Source organism: Zosterops lateralis (genome assembly GCF_965231275.1).
Source record: "Zosterops lateralis genome assembly, chromosome: 9".
NCBI classification, from domain to species: domain Eukaryota; kingdom Metazoa; phylum Chordata; class Aves; order Passeriformes; family Zosteropidae; genus Zosterops; species Zosterops lateralis.
In genome coordinates, this window is record NC_139769.1 from 26,090,210 (window position 1) to 26,107,788 (window position 17,579).

Genomic DNA, 17,579 nt, shown 5'->3' on the forward strand with positions numbered 1-17,579 from the left:
GGTTGTATTTCAATCTGATTTAACCTTGTATAACTACAGAAGTTTGAGTGAAATTATGAATTCAGTGAAATCCATTGTCAGTTTAGTACTTTCTTGAAAATTGCTTTGGAATGAGGAATGCACCCTTTTGCATGGGCAATTCACACAGATATGGGCTATTCTCAAATATAATCATTGAGTGCAAACACAGAGAGATGTTCCCTTGGAGGACAACAAACAGAAAAAAAAAGCCAGTGATTTCTGTACCCCAGAAAAAGTATAGGAAATTCTTCTTTATTTTTTGTACATAAAATTTCATGTAGGATGCACCATATCAAATTGAAAGAGACCAAAGAATGTGTTCATCACAGTTTCTCCTAGAGAATAAATAATTTTTAAAATTTTTTTCCTACCTCTGTGTCTAAAATAAGGTCACTCAGTACACCCATTCACACACAGGGAGGTCCTGCAAGAAGTCACTTTAAAAGCTACTATGCAAATAATGAAATTGAAATAAAATATCGTATAGAAAACTGTTTGATTCTCCATTGGTGGGGTGAAGGAAGAGGACACCAATCATGGATTCACGGAATGGTTTGGGTTGGAAGAGACCTTAAAGCCCAACCCCTGCCACCCCCTGCCATGGGCAGGGACACCTTCCACTGTCCCAGGGTGCTCCAACCTGACCTTGGACACTTCCAGGGATCCAGGGGCAGCCACAGCTTCTCTGGGCACCCTGTGCCAGGGCCTCCCCACCCTCACAGGGAACAATTCCTTCCCAATATCCCATCTGACCCTGCCCTCTGGCAGTGGGAAGCCATTCCCCATGTCCTGGCCCTCCATCCCTTGGAAATTGTCTCTCTCCATGTTTCCTGTCGGCTCCTTCAGGCCCTGGAAGTTCACACTGAGGTCACCCCAAACCTTCTATTTTCCAGGCTGAACAATCCCATCTCTCCCAGTCTTTCCTCCCAGCAGAGCTGCTCCAAACTGCTCCATCCCTCTGCTCATCCTGGTGCCTCCCCTGGACTCTCTGCAGCAGCTCCAGGTCCCCCCTGTGCTGGGGAATAGAGAGGAAACTCTTCCTTTAAGCTTCCACTCAGACTAACTGACCAGGAAACAATTACATCTGTAAAATGAAAACATTTATGGATTGAAGTGGGGAGTGGGATAATTGAAATATTTTGACAAAATAGTTTAAATAAATTATTTCTGATTATTGGTTTTTTGCAGATGGAAATGGCAACTTTGAGGGTGCACTGTCATTAACCAATTTTCATGCTGGTTTTTAATAACCAGCTTTCACAGAGCAATAGGTTATTTCCCCTTGTTTCACAGGTCAGTCAAAACTTCCTTCCCTTCCTTCCCTTCCTCACATCTCAAATTAAGAAAAAAATAAAGTGCTTAATCAATGAAGGTGAAAAAGATTTCCTGCCACTTTCTGTTTTAATTGTCTCATAAGTTCTTCTGCATCAAACCAGAGAAGGTCAAAAGTCTGGCTTTTCTCTTTTATAATATTTTAATCTACTTGTCTCAAAATATAGAATGTGGGAAAAGAGTTATGGGAAAATAATTAAATAGGAATGAGTCCTTTGTTGTGTTTTCAAGGTTCGTGAAGTGCTACTACAGGTGACTGGCAATGGTTCCAGACATTTTAGAGCAACTTAATGTGGATGCTTTAAGCAAAAATGTCTTTGAAATTCACAAGAGAAAAAGGGCATCTTGATGTCATGACCATGAATTTAGCAAGGTGTGTCTTTAGGAGGCCATTTTTCCATCCTGTTTTTATTATCAGTGATAAATAATTCCTGTAGGAGTGGTCCTGTGCAATTCAAACAGGATGTTACATTCCCATGGAGATGGACGGTTTGGGGGATGTGGAAATGAGGACACAGCCATAGGTGAAGGTGGGGTCAGATGCTCAGCAAGCAGATCAGAAAGATGAATAAATACAGCATGAGAAAATTAATTAGACCTTGGGAGGCACTAAGAGAAGCTTTCAAGGGAGGGTATTTGGACACATCTATAGCCAGAGAGAAACATGTATCATCCAAATTCTAGTGACATGCAAAATATATGTGAAGTGAGCTTCCTCACACTCACAACTCAGGATAGCTCTGGAATATTGCAGGAGCTATTCCTGATACCCTGGTTCCTAGCAAACATAAAAATTGTAGCTATGAAAAAAAATCAAGTTGTTATTTTAGGTGGGTGGGTGCAATTTTGTCTCTACAATTCACATTTCCAGTAATATTTGCTCTTCATTTTTGTGTAACCCAATGAAGGGAATAACAAAACAAATTAAATAAGCTGGTATGAAATGGTCACTTGTTCTTGCCTTTACAGCACCAGTACTGTGCTCCAGGTAAATTGGGAACTGGAGGAGGAAACCCTAAAACATTTAGACTTCATAGGTGAACATGACATAACACAGCTCCTCTGAATGACAGAAGTGAATAATGATGGCCTGGTATTTCTCTCATCAGCAGTAAATTGTTAATATCACAGTAAAACATTGGGGCATTCTTTATGACTTGGAAAATAACTACAGGGAAGAGGTTTTTTAATGTATTTTTTTGCAATTAACCCATGTAGGGAGGTTGGCACATTGCATCCCTCCTATTGTCTTGGTGATTATTGTCACATAAAGTGTACAAATAAAATGTATAAATAAAAAAAAAAAAAAAATCTCTAATTCACGTCCCAAATGTGAGAGGAGATTTTTGTATTACAAACAAAGCTGGGGTAAATCAGCTCATGCTTTCTATCACTAATATCAACAGAGTTGGCTGATTTTATCGAAGACCATTAATGCCAGTTCTAAAAAGACAACTTGGAAAAAAACCCCTAAAATTCCTCACAAGTAGCGTTCTCATTTCTAAAATACATTTACATAACTCTGAAATAAATGGGGTTTGTAGTGACCTTAGGGGGTCCAGCTAGAGACTGCTCAGTCCTGGGCCTCAGGAGTTAACAAGACCTCCAAGGACTGAGATCCAAAATATCAACTTAGATTAAGGAGGATTTCATATCCACTAAACATTTCTTCTTCCCAAGAAGCCCAATCTAGACTTCCCTAAACATCACAAAGAGCACCTGACTTAGGTAGGATGCTCAGTTCCTTTCTGATTGTTGCTGGAAAAATCCTGATTTAGTACATTTAAAAAATACAGTGTTGGCCTAGAAATTGTGCATCTATGCATTTTATGAATGTATTTGTCATTCAGCAAATACATTCTGTCCTTTGGTAGATCAATGTTTGAATTACTGTGGAATAAAGAAAGTTTGGTGGGATTCCTTTTTCATTTGTTTGCTTGGGAGTTCCGAGAGGGGTTTTGTTTAGGTTTTTCCTTTGGTGTTTTGTAGGCCTTTTTTTTTTAATTCCTAAAAGTTAAGTCAAAATTGTAGCTAATTCATGAATTTTTCTCATTGAAAGACCAAGTACAACAAACAGTGACAAAGGGAACAAAGACCCCAGCTGTGCATTCAGCAGACACGTATTGATGGGCATGTTTGGAGTCCTGGTTTTACCTGAAGCACCAGGTTTCAGGTTAATATAACTGGCCATTCTTCATGGACTGTGCCAGTCAAAGTATCATTTCTTCATGGAGGAAAGCAGTGAAAATATGCTGGCTCCTTCAGAGGGTGCTTTTGGAAGCCTGATAAGCCTTTTTTTTTAGCCTTCTTCTAATACAGAAAAGAAAAATATCGTGTTGTGGTGTGGCAGGAATGCATTGGGCATTTTATCTTAGCCATATGAATTCTGGTCCAAGGGATCTTTGTACCTGGGCTTGCACCCTAAATGCCTGAGCTGAAGAAATGGAAAGATTTGGATATCACAAGTTAAAACTGCTCAAAACAGGTTTTGAGCAGTTAAAAAACAGGAGAAAAATATGTTGACTTCCTTCCTCAATATGTTGACCTCTTGGAGAGGTGATCTTTGTGTTCTTTGACAGCTCAGCTGCTTCCAGCTGCAGGAAGATGTGGAAAAGTTTAGCGTCTGCTGGGCTCACAGGTGAGAGCTCCCTGTCAGCCCTGAGCTCTGACAATTTAATCTGAGCTTCAGAGCCATCTAAACCCCAGATTAAACTGAGGCCTCACCAGAACTATTCATTTCTCAAGGCTGTTTTCTATTAAGAAGCAAAATAATCAAAAACAATGTGGTGTGCATTGCGTGCCCCCACATTTGGGAGCTCCACACTACAGAGCTCTTCACCTTCTGCAGGCCCACTCCTCAGTGAGAAAATCAATATCTGAGGCAGGTTTTGGCTCCAAAGAAATAAGACCATCAAACGGCCTCTCCTGCTTTACTTCAGAAGAATGTCAGGAGCACAACTGAAACAGGTTTTGATTTTTGGAGCTTTCTGTTGCTTGAGCAGTTTTAAAGTAACAAATCAACCCCTGTTATTTATGGACAGAACAAAATTATATCAAGAGTCCATAAATGTATGGCTCCCTGCCAGCTGGTGTGCTCTGTAACATGCCACTATCCTTAGGAAGGAAACACTATTAACTTCTATTTTTCCTTCTGTTTATTTTCCAAATAACCTTCAGCAGATTTTTTTTCTTTGTCTGCTTTAATATCATATGCAAGCTATCACTAAAAAGAAAAATCTCATTCAGATTTTTAGCCTGATAGCTCTGTATTTTTTGACATCTGTAATATCTTGGCCTGAAATAAACATGAGCAACTGTGTTTTTCACTTTAAAATGGAAATAGTGCTCAATTAGAAAGGGCTCGTGGTAACTGGCTCAGTCTTAGCAAGAATGTGTTTCATGAAAAAGCACTTGTGTAACAAGATGTGGAAGAACAGCTTTATAACTACACATGATCATTACTAAATCTGGCTTTGAAATTACATTAATGGTAAAACCCCTAAATTAATTTTAAATTCTGCGGCTGGTTAGGGTGTTCAAAAAGGTGAGGTTTTCAAAGGAAAGAGTAGAAGTAATGCAAGAAAGAAAAGTGGGAAAGAAAACAAGACTCCAGTTTCTATAAAAGTGGAAAAGAAAGCAAGCAAGAGTCCAGTTTCTGTTTCATAAAGCCCCAGTGTTTGCTCCTCTCCTGTCCCTCAGCTCTCATGTCAGTCCCAAACCCATAAAAAAGGGAAGCTGGATCCCTCACCCTTCCAGCCCACTTGTTGCCACCAGAATTTTCATTTTATCTGCCCTGCTAAGAAGCTTTAAGCTGCCTCCAGAAGTGTTAGGCTTGAGTTTAAGCCCCGTTGAGCCCAACAGCTCCAAGCACTCTGGTTCATGTACATACATTCCTGCCAAAGAGAAAGGCAGCAGAGGAATTTGTGTGCGCTGAAATTTTATGGATTTTCGTGTCATTTTTCTTTTTTTTTTTTTATGTTTTCACATTTGTTTTCTTTTTCAAGCTAATTAGAAAGAAGACTATTTGAAGGGGAAAAGCCTTCAACATATCCTTCAAAAGGTATTTTATCACAGAGAAAACATGGCTTAGCTGCTTTGAAAACTACACATTGTCAAGCTTTCCCAAAGTAGTCCAGAGTATAAGAAAAACAAAAATACCAGCAAACTTTTCCAAATTAACAGTTCTGTGCTTTATATAAAAATGTATGTAAAGACTCTGAAAGGTGAGAAAAAATCATATCAAAGCAGCATTCCCTTCCAAATCATAAAAAATGTACATTCTCAGAAGAAATAGATCAAATCACTGAATTGCAATAAATTTAATAATTGGCATCAGCTGAAGACAAGGAAGTTAAGAATGCATATTCAATAATATTTGAATATGAATTTTGCTGGTAATACCACTGCCAGTATATGTGTGTGTGTATACAAAATTCCCATGTTATGCCGTCTTCTGCATTTGTCTCAGTCTTTGCTGGATAGAACATACTTTGGAATTGCCAAATCTTAAGCAAAATAAAATAAAAGGTCAGATTTGATAGAAAACTGTGCTGGTTTAAGGACAAACTTCCAAATCAAATTTCATCCGTTCACTTCATCATTATGTTCCTATATAATATAGTACTTGGATGATATTTTTACATGCAGGAAGATAGGAAATATTTGATTTTCTTGGTTTGCAGCTAAAGACTTGTATTAATGTGTATTAGCTACTGTACATTCCTAAATGAGCAGTTTAGGATGATCAAAGCAGCCCATATGGCTGACCAGATCCTGCCATCAAGCTCCACCAGAGCAGCTTTGCTGAAGCACGTGGAATTAGCTGAGATTTACACAAGTATAACAGAATCAATTAACTCAGACCTCAGTTTTCAGATAGCTAATTGGAGATATATATGCAGCGATAAAAAATGTTAATTATTGTGGAATAATGTACTGCGGAGAAATGGTTCCTTCTTTCATTCATTATTTTTATTTCCTTAGAGATCATCCCCTGGACTTTCTTTACCTTAATTACAGCTTTTCAAGGCTGGTGAAGTCAGCTGTAGAATTTATGTTTATCTATTCCAGTCTACTTATGTAGCATAATGTTACACTTACACATGGAAATTTAGGGAACTCTGCTCTCTCTGAGGTCATTTCACTTCCTGACACAAAATCTCCCTACAGTGGGGTTTGGCTTTGTTGGGTTTTTTTTGAGTATATGGTCTCTATAGGAAAAAAAAAATTAAAAATTTGAGGAAGAGTCTGGAAAAAAATCTGTAGGAATGGGATTATTTTTTTAAGCTGTTTGAGTCATAAATTGTGACGAGGCAGACATCATGTCCTTCCAAGAGATTGTGAGAAATTGAGTAAATAAGGTTGAAAGGATAATGTGAATATAGTGGTTTTCTTTAAAGTGTATATATATATATAACTATATATATATATGTATATATATGTAAAGTAAGTGTATATATATATATATATATATATAATATGTAAATACATTTTTAATATATATATATATATATATATATATATATATCAAACTACACAAATGACTCTGTTTCAAAACTCCTAAAAGCAGGCACTGGACTCTATTTTCCTGCAATTTACCCAGCAGCAATCAGGGTTTGCCAGGAGGGCAGAGCTGTGTGTGAGCACAGTGGTTCTGCTCTGCCTCATTATTTATGCAGTTATTGACAGCAAGGAGGGCTCAAGGAAGTTAAAGCCCTTTGTGAAAAATAATTCCAGTGCAAATAAATTTTGAAAAAAAAAATTCTGAGAAATGGTTCTCTAGCTTGGAAGTAACCTGGGCATGATGGAAAAGCCTGGCTTATCAAGAAATGTGGTATTTTGGCACATCTTTTCAAAGTGTTGTGTTCCTTCTGCTTTGAAAAGCTCCCTATTTCACAGAACCCCTGTGAGGATGGACAGCAATAAAGCCAATGAGGTATATGTAGTTAAAAAAAAAAAAATGGGGAAAAAAAAAACAGTTTAAAAAGAGATAATTCAGCCCCGTTCCAAGTAGAGAACCAAAGCTCTGCCTGTTTGGAAGCACTGAGAGACTCCTGGACGTTTACCCCTGAGATATTCCATGTTGCCCCAGACTTGGAATTCACATTTCAGGGGAGAAATGTGCAGAATTGCATAGAATTACACAGCCCAAAAACCTTTCATTTTTAGTCATGGCACTCATAACATCAAATTAAATTTGCAAGCACCAACCTAAAGGAATTATTTTACACCAAAAGCTACTCAGTTTCCACTGGACATTTCTCTTGAAGTTAATTCTTTTTTTCACATGACACACCTAGCATTTTATAGAATTTTTAGGAATAAAGTTATTACTTAGAAATGGATTGTAATTTTTATTTATCTCCAGAAATTATTTCATCAATAATTAAAATAATGGGTGTATAAAGTCTATGCTACCTTTATGGCCAGAGGTATAAATTTCTTCACAGATATTACGATTCCAGTATTTTAGTTTGTTTATTTGCTCAGGTTTAGTAATCTTGATTATGGTTTAAAATATGTCAATATTTTGATTTTGGAACTTAGGAGTTATATTCTGCATGGTAGGATACTAAACACAAATAGCCTTGTACCTTTTCAATTAAATGAAGTCTTATTTTAGCTGCTGAAGGTTGTTGGTTTGCAGTTTTTAAAGCACTTAAAGTTGACTCGTTAATATAACCTGAGGTAGATTGACCAGGTGCCCTCCAAGCCTCTGTCTCACTCTCCCTTCTCAACAGGATGGGAGAGAAAATATAACAAAAAAACTTGTCAGTCTAAGTAACAAGAGGGAGATCATCCATCAATTACCATATAGGCAAAACAGTTCAAATTGGGGACGACTAATTTAATTTATTGCTAATTAATAGCAGAGTAGTATAGCTAAAAACAGCCAAAAAAATTGTAATACTAAACCTTGTCATGTAAGCTCAGCACAGACCTTAAATTGGTGGGAAGAAAAGATTTGGGAGCTGTGTTGTTCCCCAACATTTCCACATGTCTCATTCTTATCTTTTGCAGTTTTATCAGAGACAAATAATTTACTCATAACTGTCAATGAAAACAAAGTGGATGTTATGGGTAGACAAGGAAAGGTGCAAGATCAGAGCTGAAGAAGGCCAGGGTGATATAAGGACTGTGACTCAAACAGAAACACAATGCATGACTATTGCACAGCAATGATTTCCTGTAATAAGGGAATTACTTCCTATAATAAGGGAATAATTTCCCGAGGGAAATGCTTCCATGAGTCAGAAACAAGGCCCACTCCTTGCACGTAGGATTTTTACAAGTTATTAAAGTAATTTTAGTGTAAGATTTTGCAGTTAGGGCAGGATGGCTCCCTGACAACAGCCAAGACAGACTATTTATGTCTTTTTTTTTTCTCTCCAATGAGCAGTAGGACTTTGTGTGGAGAAAACAGCATGACAGCACCACAAAAATAAGAGTTCAAAGACTTTTATGAGTTTTTTTCTTTTGAAACCAAAGTGAATATCATCATACTGTGTAGGTGACTATGCATCTCACAAAAAACTCCCAAATGTTTTCATTTCCATGTGAGTGTTTCATAGTCATGCAGCTTTTACTAATATCACATGAAAATGGGATGACTGCCAGAGGGATTCCTGTGCTCTCCATAAACATTTCAACAACAGAATAAGGTTCAGAAAGTCTTCAGAACTTCCTAGTCCTAAGAATAAAGACAACTACAAATGAATTTAGGGTTTGGGTTGGTATTTTTCAACTTTGCTGGTCATTAGGGTTTTTAAAAAATGATTCTATCTTTCCAGGTACACATGAGGGAAAAGTTCATTCTTTTGTCTTTTTAATTTCTTACAAGGCTCTGAGTGCCTTGGAGACAATCTGCAGCCTTGATCTAGGGCAGGTTAACAGGAATATTTAAACTTTTGGGTCATTAATCTGTGACAACACAGAAATGATATTTCAATTCTCATAAGTAAGAAACAGCCAGGATTTCTGCAGTTTTGTTTCCTCCTGGACAGATGTTTTCTTCTCAGAAGAGACTCTTTCTCTCTCTGCCTCATGGAATTTATCTCCTGAGTAACCATAAGTAGAGACATGAGAGAACCATCCTCAGGGTATGACGCTGACTGAAACTTTTAGTTATAAACTAAATCCCAATTTACAGCTGCTGGTTCATCTACAATTATTTAAAATACTCATTAGCACCACTAAAACTTGCTGGAGATGAACCTGAATGGATATGACTATATAGCTAACATTCCTCAAAAAATGTTCTTGGAAGGTGTAATGGATTATTTTGTTCTCTCATTACATGACTGGAATTTTGGGGACTCCTCTTCCTCCTGCAAAACTCATTAAAGAAGGCCATTATTGCAAAAAAGCCAAGAAAGTTCCAAAATCTACAACAGAAAGATTTGTCTTTGCCAAACTCCTTCTGAACCCACCTTTCCCACTTGGTCTTCAGAAGAAAACAAAGTATTGCAGAGCTGAGGATAAAAAAAAAGGCTCTGGGGCTCTACAGCACCAAGTTGAGCAGAGGAATGCCTGGAGCCCATCAAACCAAATGTCACAGCTCATTGCTGTGGTGGCCCTGAGGTACAGGCAGACTTCTCTCTTTAAGGTCAGGAAGTTTGATTAGCACAGCTCTGGTATCCTACCCAGTGTGCACATTCCTAGGGAAAAAAGTTTGATATTAGACTGATTTTTTCCTGGCTGTAGTGTAAGGTTTTTCCTTGTTGTGTCCAAAACACAAGTATTTTTAAAAAAGAAAGAAAAATAAACACCTTTCAGGTGTTTATTATAAGGCAATCAAGCTGTTGTGAAAGGCCACCCTCATAGAAATATTTTCTCCAGTAATTATGTTGGCCAGGATTTGGATGAGGCTCAAACATCCAAGGAAGACATCAAACATTTCCAAATGTACTTACTGCTTTAAAAAATGCTGAATGCACAGGATGGGGTTACTAAGTTGTGATGCTTCTTTGCACAATAAAAATAATTCAAAATAAAAGTGAGTTTTAAAAAAATCTCCAAATCCACGAGCCAGAATAAACCATGAGCACAATATGATGCAGAGTAGAATGGAGTGTTCATATTCAAGGTCATCTCTTTGTGTGACCTGTACAGGCTGCTCTGGATTGCAGGAGGCTGGAGCAGGTCAGCCTCTGCTCCCAGGGAACAAGAGCAGATGACTCCAAGTTGCTCCAGAGGAGGTTTAGATTGGACATTAGGACAAATTTTTCATAGCACAGGATGGTGAGGGCAGTTCTGGTGGAGTCCCTGCCCCTGGAAGTGTTCAGGAGACACGTGGACATGGTACCTGGAGACATGGTCTGGTGGTGATCCTGGTGGTGCCACATTTCCAGATGGACCTGATGATCTCAGAGGTCTTTTTCTGTGGGCTTGATGTTTTTTGGTCTGAGAGATTTTAGCCTGTTAGCAGTGGCTAACTTTTTTTCAAGGAAAAATTTCTCAAGAAAGCTTTTTCTCAAAACAATCTTGGCAAACAATTATTCTTAAAACAATCTCTCTATTTTTTTTTTTCCTAGAGGGCAAAGTGCATAGAAAAAAGGCTTTATTGTCTAATTTTTACTACCTTTTATAAGGTGTTCCCATCCAGACTGAACATGGTTGGTGAATAGGAACGACACCTCTCTGATCCCATTGGTTAAACCAGAGAAACAGCAAAACACCACCTGGAGAAAGACTGTTTTGAGAAAGGAGAGTTGTTTGCCAAGATCGTTTTGAGAAGAAGCTTTCTTGAGAGATTTTTCCTTGGGAAAAAGTCAGCAGCTGCCAGCAGGCTAAAATCTCTCAGACCCAGAAATATCAGGCCCACATTCTCCAAACATTACGATTCCATGATTCCATCTCCATCAGACATGTATTCATAAAGCAGACAGAAATGCACTTCAGCTTCCTCACGCTACCCTGACCACTGGACCCCTTGGGGCTGAGAGAAGATCAATTCCAGCCTTCCGGAGCAGAGTAAACTTCCCAGGTTTTAGCAGACTTTCTCTGGAAGTCAGGAGAGTGAGTTGCTCTGAGGACAATCATCTCTAGCTAAATCCTCTGTCAGCAGCAGCACTGCAATATTGTGCTTGGCTTTTCCAGTTAAGTAGATTGCAGCACTGATGGGAGATAATGTGATTATCTTGGTTACATATTTCTTAGCAGCGGTGAAGCCAGAAAGAAATGGCAGGAGAGAACTGGATAATAAATGTAAATAATGGAAGAGCCTTAAATATAAGGCATTCTTTAGATCAAATATTAATAATCACGAGTCTCCAACAATGAATAAATGTGCTTGTTATTAAGTCCATTTTCTAAATGAAGCTACTTATATTTGAGGATGCAGTCTACATTCCTCAGCTTTGATCAAACTTATCTCCCAGCAATTAAATTAACAGTGTCCTACTTTTTTGATTCTAAGCACTCCAAACCTTTTTTTTATTATAAAGAGGTTTGTTGACATCATAGCTCATGGGATTGTTTGTCTTACTCAATTAGAGGAAAACAGGGCAGTTCTAACCCACAACTGAGGATTATTCTTTCTCCACAGAAATGTACTGAGGGTACATTCATCACAGCAGTATCATTAGAATAAGAGTAGACTTCTGAAAAGTCTGTTTTTCAGGTTCCCACTCCAGCTAAACCAAACAATTATCAATCATTTCCAAGTGCACAGACTGAGCTGTTTCTCATGTTCTATTCAGATGTGTCTCGTGTTGCACCTTCCCCAGCCAAATGATTTGCTTTCCCAACTTGTTGAAACCAGTTCTGCACATGAGCCAGAAGATAAAATTGATGAAGGCTGGCAAATTGCAGCTCCAGAGGAGTTTCAAGAAAATATTGGCTGTAATTGGTACTGATGTAGGGCTGCATTCTGGAGGTAGGGATAAGAAAATTCTATTAACCTAAGCTTTAGTACTCTTAAAATCTCAAGAGTGATTTCAGTCCACTCTATAGAATTCTAGAATATTCTGAGGTGAGTCCACCTCAGAAATATTTTAGTGGGCCTGGGTCAGAACTACAACCTTCTTATGGCCAAGCCAAAGGGATTTAACTAATCTAAACATAAAGGTTGTGAGAAGCAAGGTTGTTAATGAGTAACTCTCACTCTCAAATCACATCACCAAGAGGACAAAAAGCTCAGCTCTGCAGGAGATGTAGGACATTGAGAAGATGTTAAATTGTTTCCCAGCTGTGATGGCAGCTGGAGAAATATGGTTATTCCTTCTTTCCAGCTGGGTCAGGCTCACACAGCAAGGACTGAATTACCCCACATTTACTGTAAGATACCAAGAGGAAAGGACCAGGTGGATTTAGGCCACTTCCCACTCCTGTGCTGAGCTTTCCAGTGAAGGATCCCTGTATTCTGTGCCCTCCTTGCTGGAGGGAATGGTTTCCCATCCATAAACTTCTATTCCTCTTCAAGGATTTCCATGGATTCCTGAAGCAAAACAAGCTATTCCCCCATGTCTGTGAACATAGAGAGATGAGGCTGAGTGGCAGCTGTGGGGTAACACCAGGCACATCCCTGGATTTTCTGTAGGAACACAATTCAGGATGTCTGTGGCCTGAGGAGGAGCAGTGGGGTCCAAAAGGGAGCAATGAATTGCTGTGACTTTTAAACCATGTCATCATAAAAAAGCGGCTGTTACAGGGATGTCTCTGCAGCCATCCCAGATCTGTGAGGATTGTTTGCTTGAGTTAGTTTTACTTTACTGTGGTTTTCTACCTGGGACAACGGAAAGCCCTAAGAGGACAAAAAGAAAAGGGACCAATCCATTAAGAGTGGACTGAAAGAAAAACAACAAAGCATAATTTTGCTTCTTTCATGCAACTAGTGACTAGATTCTGGGAAAATGGATGGGTTAGGGAGACCAGCTCCATCTATTAATTTTCTTTATGACTTCATTATCAGTCTCTTCCCTACATTCAAGGCCCTACCTGTGGGGATCAGGGCATTGTCCTGAACAACCAGCCCGTGCTCCTGCTGGATCCACACCAGGCTGGTTAGATTGCTGCGCATTGCCTTAGGGCTCCTCTCAGTTTTAAACATCACCCATGTGATTTTGTGAAACACAGAAGGGAGAAAAGGGAAATAACAATATCTTCAGGAGCTTGCCATTATGGAAGTATTAAGGACAACTTACCTTTCTTTGACAAAGCATAAAATTGTTACTCATTAAGAATTAGAAATCACCAGAACCTTAATGAAGGATTAACTTTCTTATAATTAAAAGCATCTCAATTTTTTAATCTTTCATATGTCTGTTACTTGCTTAATAAAAAATTGATATTTTGAACAACATGTCTAATAATACTTCTGTGGATGTTCAGATGAATTTAATTGAACTTGTAACAGTGAAAACTAATTGATTGTATGCAGAGACAATGTTATTTTTCAAAAGCACTTAAAAAAAAAACAAAAAGAAGAAAAAAGAGGCATTTAGAGTTACAGCCACATCTCATTTGTGCCTTTGAAAATCTTTCCCCCAAACCCCGAAGTGCCATTTTATCAAGCTGTTAGATGTAATTCAGGACAAAAAAAAAAAAAAAAAAAAAAAAAAAAAAGAAAAAAAAAAGAAGGCAGCTTTGTGTTGGGTATGGCAGGAATCTTGACATTTCTCTAGGAAAATAATTAGTCTGGAAATACTTCTAATAGCAATATTAATTGCCTCCCAGGGGTTAAGTGTCAGCTGTAGGGGGATAGGAGGAGGGCATAGCAGAGGAAAAGCTTCTTCCTCAGAGCAACTGATTCCCAACTCCTTCCCTTCCTGCTGTGCCTGTGCCAATCCTGGCGTGTGCCCACAGGTCAGGAGGAGAATTCCACAGCTCTCAGGGCAAGTACATAGTTGGGAGGTTTTTCCCTGTTTTCCCCTATTTTTTTTTTCGTTTTGAAAATTTTCTATGGCACAAGGAGGTGCATAAACTCTTCTTTTTTTTTTTTTTTTTTTAATTGGGGTATGGTCCGAAAACTTCTTTATTTTAATCCTCACCTTTTCTATTTCATACCTGACGTTATTATGAGAAGCTCTTTCATTTGTCACAGTCCAGGCTCTCTGGCAGTGGACTCAAGCTTGCTTTTTTGGGCTAAACATCAACTGAATGCAGCCATTTCACAAACTAGTAAAGAATGGGAACTTCCTAAGTGTTCCCATATAGGTAAATCCTATAAATTTCTTACACTGAAACATTGCCACTGACTTCAGAAGTCTCAGCCAAATCAAAGGTGAATGAGGACACAAAAATTGAGGGCATTGAAACATTGATGTAATTTTAAAGTTGAAAATTCAGGTTTCTTTTTAAACTACTTAGACTAGTAGATCAATATCTCTTTTGAAAAAAAATAGCAATTGATACCACTCTAGAATCAAAATTTTAAAATCTGTAAATTTTTCCTATGAACTTTTCCACCAAAACTGTTATTTCCCCTTACTTTTTTCTCTTTTCACTATTTTCAGAAAAATAAATCTGTTTCTAAAAAACGAGCTACAGAGTCATGAGAAAGTACTGGTACTTGAAGGAAACCAACAGGAAAATGGAGAGAGACAATTTGCAAGGGCTTGGAGGGACAGGACAAGGAGGAATGGCTTAAAACTACTAGAGGCTGGATGGAATCCTTCCATGTGAGGGTGGTGAGTCCCTGGGTACCCAGGGAAGCTGTGGCTGCCCCTGGATCCCTGGAAGAGTCCAAGGCCAGGTTGGATGGGGCTTGGAGCAACCTGGGACAAGTGGAAGGTGGCCCTGCCCATGGCAGGAGGTGGCCCTGGATGGGCTCTTCTTAGCACCAGATTAGTGTGGAGGTGCTCAGCACCCACCTCAGTGGCCTGCAGGTCCCCTTTGCCTGAGTTCAGGAGGATTTTCCCTTTTCCTTTGGAACAGCCTGGCAAACATGGAGCCTTTCAGCCCACACCACTCCCCTCTGTGCCAGCACCAAGACATTCCCAGGGCTGGGTTCCCACCCCGAGTGCTGCAGCTCCTGCCAGGCTGCTCAGGGAGCCCAGGGGGCTCTGCACACATCTCCTGGCAATTGCTCCTTGGGGAGCAAGCAGGAGCCTGAGGCTGCACAGACAAACCAAGAGCTGCTTTGCCAGGAACCCCAAGGACAGGCAGCGTCCAGCGGGGCAGACTGTGGCACCCTGCACTTGGCAGCTGGACAGTGGGGGTTGCCAAGCACGGCTCCTCTCAGGCTCGCTGCCTCAGGAGATTGTCACCCAGGCAGCAAGAGCTGCATTTGCAAATGCATTTTAGTGCTGCAGTACCTCTGGGGGCTCCTGACACACCAGTGGGATCCAGTCTCCTGGCAGGAAAAGCACCGTGTGCCTCCCAACGAGTTCCACAGAACAGCCTGGGAGCTGCTCCCCTGCACCACAGGCAGTTGTGCAGAATCTCCTTGGCATGGCTGAGAGCACTCCTTCCTGCAGAGATCCTACAGAATGATCTCTGCGCCAGGCCAGCTCTCTAGGAGGAGAACTGGACACAAAGAAAGGGGCTTTTGCATCCAACCAAGGCCTGGTGCCACAAGTCACAGGGACTTGGTGTCCCCAGAGCCCTCCCGGCCCAGGCAGCGCCTTTCTCCTCTGCCCCAGCCCACACACACTGCACTGCCCCGGGGACCAAAAGGCTTCAGCCTGCAGGATTTCCCCCAAATCAGTGACTGCAGAGCAATGAAAACAACAAGCACGTTGGATTTATCATTTCAATCATTTTATTTCAATGAAAGCACCTTATCTGTCCTGCTCTGACTTAGCAAAAGCTAAGATTGTGTTATCTTATATTCTAGTGGAGTGCTGTACTAACATCTACCCCTACTTTAACCCTAATAACATTTAACCCTACTTTAACCCTACTAACATATAACCCGACTTTAACCCTACCAACATCTAACCCTATTTAACCTACAGAAATTATCTCTATTAATTCTTCTAGTTCTGCTCCTCAAATTCTTGAGGCAGCACCTACAATGGCACCTCAGTCATGACCCTCCCAGCCCTCCAGCAGATGGACACTGCCACAGAGCTTGGTGCTGTCTGCAGAACAACTGAGGGTGCCTTGATTGTCTTGTCCAGGCCCTTCATGAAGACGTCCATGCCTAGTCAGGGTTACTCCAGCCACAATTCCCACTTGCTCGGGGTCTTGCTTTGTCTCCATGGGTGTTCCATCATGGGCAGTGTGGAGCCATGGTGGGATGGCCCCTATGGCTGGAGCCCTGGGATGAGGCGTCTGAGGCTGCGGAACGCCCTGCGCAGAGCCCTGAGCGCCCTCCCCAAGGGGCACGGCCGCCCCACGGGGACAGCTGCAGCTGAGTGCAGCCCTTGTGGGTGCTCCAGTGACTGCCCGGCCCTCTCCAGGAACTGTTCCTCCTGCCAGGATGTCAGAACATCCTCTGAGGCCGTGCAGACTTTGGAGCCCCAGCTCTCTGTCCGTGACTCAGACAGCAGGAACCCCGAGGCAGTCGGCTTCTCGCTGCTGCAGCTCAGCTCCTCGACTGGGTCCCATGTCACACAGGAGAAGGACCAGGAGGTGCTCTCTTCCTCTCTGCTCTGGCTCAGGTCTTCTGTCCAAGCCTCACTTGGGAGGGACCCTAAGCCGATCTCTTCCCTGGCCATACTGCTGAGCTCTGAGTCTTCTGGCCGTGGCTCAGACTGGAGGGACCATGAGGTGCTTTCCTCCTCAGTGCTCCTGCTCAGGTCTGTGTGTTCTGCCCACTCTGTGGATGGGCCAGACCAGAGCTCCTGGGAGCAGGACCCCTCCTGGCCCTGCAGCCCTGCCAGGGGTGCCCTCCCTGCTGACCCTGCCCACTGCCCGAGATCTTCCTGCTGCCTGGGCAATGGGCTGGGGGGGCACCAGGGGCTGTGTGGGGCCACTGCCCGGCTCTCTGCTGCTGCCGTCTGCATGCCAGAGGTAGCAGAAGCTGCTGTTCTTGCCACCTCTTGTGCCTGGGCAGGGGCACGCACAGGGTGCTTCTGGTTCTCAGGAGCTGTAACCAGGGCAGCAGCTGCTGGCTGGGTGTCCCTGGTAGCTGCCAGGGCTCCCAGATGGTCAGGTCAGTGTCTGCCTCTTCTTCAAGCAGTGAGCTGGGGTCCACCAGGAGCTGTGGGTAGCAGGGGTTCACCCAAATGGTGCGGATAGTGGTAACATTCCACTTCTCCTCTGATAAGTCTTCCATGCTCCTGTCTTCCCCTTTGGCAGCTGAGTGATCTCCAGTTTGGGGAGAAAGGTCCAAAAGTCCT